Source organism: Pieris brassicae, chromosome 14 (assembly GCF_905147105.1).
Source record: "Pieris brassicae chromosome 14, ilPieBrab1.1, whole genome shotgun sequence".
In the NCBI taxonomy this organism is placed as follows: Eukaryota; Metazoa; Arthropoda; class Insecta; order Lepidoptera; family Pieridae; genus Pieris; species Pieris brassicae.
In genome coordinates, this window is record NC_059678.1 from 32,501 (window position 1) to 35,949 (window position 3,449).

The following is a 3,449-nucleotide window of genomic DNA, read 5'->3' on the forward strand; positions in this document are numbered from 1 at the left end:
GGCCTAGCGAAACCGTCAATTGCACGCGCGACAGAGATGCGGCGCTACGACCGGAGTCGCAGCGATCGCCGCTCGTCACGCGAACAGTGTGGCTTTTTGTTTTTATGCAGCCGGCCCTCAGACAGGAGTGGTCCTGGATATTTCTCCACGGACCGCAATGTGCGTTCGAAATGTCGATGTTCAAATGTGTCCTGCAGTTCACACTATGACGCGCAGTTAACTGCGTTCTTCATCGACCCGCGAGCCAAGTGATCCACCGTTCAGGGTAATCGTTTTGTTTTTGTGTGTGTTTTTGTATGAGAAAATATAAAAGGTGCGAAAAAATTAAACAAAAAAATTTGAAAATAATACTTATCATTAACGTGTACGACAAATGAAAAGAAAGAAAATCTCTTTTATTTGCGTGGTTGTACACAAAAATTAAAATATTATTTCAAAGTATCAATAGGCGATAGCGAACGCTAATCAAAGCGTGTCGCAACGCACACGTCGCGAATCGACGAGAGAGAGTCAACCGTCTCGGATTCGATTTTGATTCGTATCATTCACGTGTTTTTGTATTTTTTTCTTTTTTTGCGAGTCTTTGACAACAACAAAACAAAAAGAAAAAACCAACGTTAATGATCCTTCCGCAGGTTCCCCTACGGAAACCTTGTTACGACTTTTACTTCCTCTAAATGATCAAGTTTGGTCAACTTCCCAGCAACGCCGACGGCCGTGAGGCCACCGCGTGTCGGTCCGAAGACCTCACTAAATCATTCAATCGGTAGTAGCGACGGGCGGTGTGTACAAAGGGCAGGGACGTAATCAACGCGAGCTTATGACTCGCGCTTACTAGGAATTCCTCGTTTATGGGGGATAATTGCAAACCCCAATCCCCAGCACGAAGGAGTTTCAACGGGTTGCCCGGGCCTCTAGGCCAGGGAGAACATGTTGATTCCTTCAGTGTAGCGCGCGTGCGGCCCAGGACATCTAAGGGCATCACAGACCTGTTATTGCTCAATCTCGTGCGGCTCGAAGCCGCCGGTCCCTCTAAGAAGAATTTTAATACGTCGCCAGTGAGTTGCGCTCCCCGAGAGTCGCGCACACCTTGAATGACGACGCCTATTTAGCAGGCTAGAGTCTCGTTCGTTACCGGAATTAACCAGACAAATCGCTCCACCAACTAAGAACGGCCATGCACCACCACCCACCGAATCAAGAAAGAGCTGTTAATCTGTCAATCCTTCCGGTGTCCGGGCCTGGTGAGATTTCCCGTGTTGAGTCAAATTAAGCCGCAGGCTCCACTCCTGGTGGTGCCCTTCCGTCAATTCCTTTAAGTTTCAGCTTTGCAACCATACTCCCCCCGGAGTCCAAAATCTTTGGTTTCCCGGAAGCTGCCCGCCGAGCCATTGTAGTAACGTCGGCGGATCGCTAGATGACATATTTACGGTTAGAACTAGGGCGGTATCTAATCGCCTTCGAACCTCTAACTTTCGTTCTTGATTGATGAAAACACCTTTGGCAAATGCTTTCGCTGATGTTCGTCTTGCGACGATCCAAGAATTTCACCTCTAACGTCGCAATACGAATGCCCCCAGTTATCCCTATTAATCATTACCTCGGAGTTCTGAAAACCAACAAAATAGAACCGAGATCATATTCTATTATTCCATGCACGAAATATTCAAGCGGCATTTTGAGCCCGCTTTGAGCACTCTAATTTGTTCAAAGTAAAATTGTCGGCCCACCTCGACACTCACCGAAGAGCACCGCGATAGGATTTTGATATTGAACCGGCGTTTTACCGCCGGCTCACCGACGATATGCTCCGCAGACGTGTCAGTATCACCGCGGATGCGGTGCACCGACAGCGCGGCGCACAAATGCAACTACGAGCTTTTTAACCGCAACAATTTTAGTATACGCTATTGGAGCTGGAATTACCGCGGCTGCTGGCACCAGACTTGCCCTCCAATTGTTCCTCGTTAAAATATTTAAAGTGTACTCATTCCGATTACGAGGCCTCGTAAGAGTCCCGTATCGTTATTTTTCGTCACTACCTCCCCGTGCCGGGAGTGGGTAATTTGCGCGCCTGCTGCCTTCCTTGGATGTGGTAGCCGTTTCTCAGGCTCCCTCTCCGGAATCGAACCCTGATTCCCCGTTACCCGTGACAACCATGGTAGTCGCAGAAACTACCATCGAAAGTTGATAAGGCAGACATTTGAAAGATGCGTCGCCGGTACTGGACCGTGCGATCGGCAAAAGTTATCCAGATTCATCAAAATTAACGACTTCGGACGCATGGCCCTCCGCCGATTGGTTTTGATCTAATAAAAGCACTCATCCCATCACTGGTCAGAGTTCTGATTGCATGTATTAGCTCTAGAATTACCACAGTTATCCAAGTAACTGAGTAAGATCTAAGGAACCAAAACTGATATATTGAGCCATTCGCGGTATCGCCTTAATACGGCTTGCACTGAGACATGCATGGCTTAATCTTTGAGACAAGCATATAACTACTGGCAGGATCAACCAGGGAGCTGCTTACGCAAACGACACGCCTACACCGCGGTCACGCGGCTTCGGCGAGCCGCTGGCTCGGCGGCGTCGAGGGGCGCGCGCTTGCGCGCGCGCCTTCTCGACACGCGTGAACGTAACGCGTCGAATTTGCACGCGACGCGACGTTCGCGCTTCATATCGATAGACTAACTTTGACCGGTCTACGAGCGGCCGTCCCGTCACGATCTCGCAACGAGGTGATGTACAACGATGCTCGACCACTGTGAGGGACATAAAACTGCAACGAACACGACCCCGCGGGCGGGAATCGATGTTGTGACAATTTGAAAATTGAACATTCATCTAAACGCAACTTCTCAATTTTTATTCAATACGTTATTGTAAACATATTAAAACTCGGCTGGCAATTACATGCGCACACACACGCATGATTCGCACTAGATACGATCAACGCCCGGAGCTTGAGGGATAAATTCCAACACGACGCTGCGCACACCGTTTCGACGATGGGCGCGTGTGCGTCCTCTTTTATACATTCTTTCCATATACGGTCGCCGTGGCGACCGCGCACGTGTCGAACACGCTAGGCGCCCTGCGTTGAGGTGTGCCTAGAAGCGTATTCTTTTAACATCACAGATAACACCGGGGGAGACGGTCCCAAATCTTGGTCGATTGGTAACATCACCATACGGTCTGCGAACGCGGTGCTATAATATAATTTTATATTATATTATATAAAATATGAGGAGGAGTAGTATGTATATTCTTTGTTATTTTGTGTTGACACAAGAGAGATATATAAAATGTACTATACACCACACACACAGAGAGAGAGAGAGCTGGGAAAGATCTCGGCGGTCTCGCATTCGAAATACGAATTTGATATAATTTCCTCCGAAAATCCATACCCATATCTATATCATCCATGCGCGAATATATGTATA

General features: G+C 48.1%; 2 non-coding genes across 2 annotated transcripts; both read right to left on the minus strand.

The window, feature by feature from the left end:
* Positions 1-111: 111 nt before the first annotated feature.
* LOC123718262 lies at positions 112-268 on the minus strand. Its single transcript, XR_006754964.1, has one exon. It is a non-coding gene; the product is annotated as a 5.8S ribosomal RNA (ribosomal RNA).
* A 350-nt stretch (positions 269-618) lies between these two features.
* LOC123718251 lies at positions 619-2,524 on the minus strand. Its single transcript, XR_006754953.1, has one exon. It is a non-coding gene; the product is annotated as a small subunit ribosomal RNA (ribosomal RNA).
* Between the last annotated feature and the right edge of the window lie 925 nt (positions 2,525-3,449).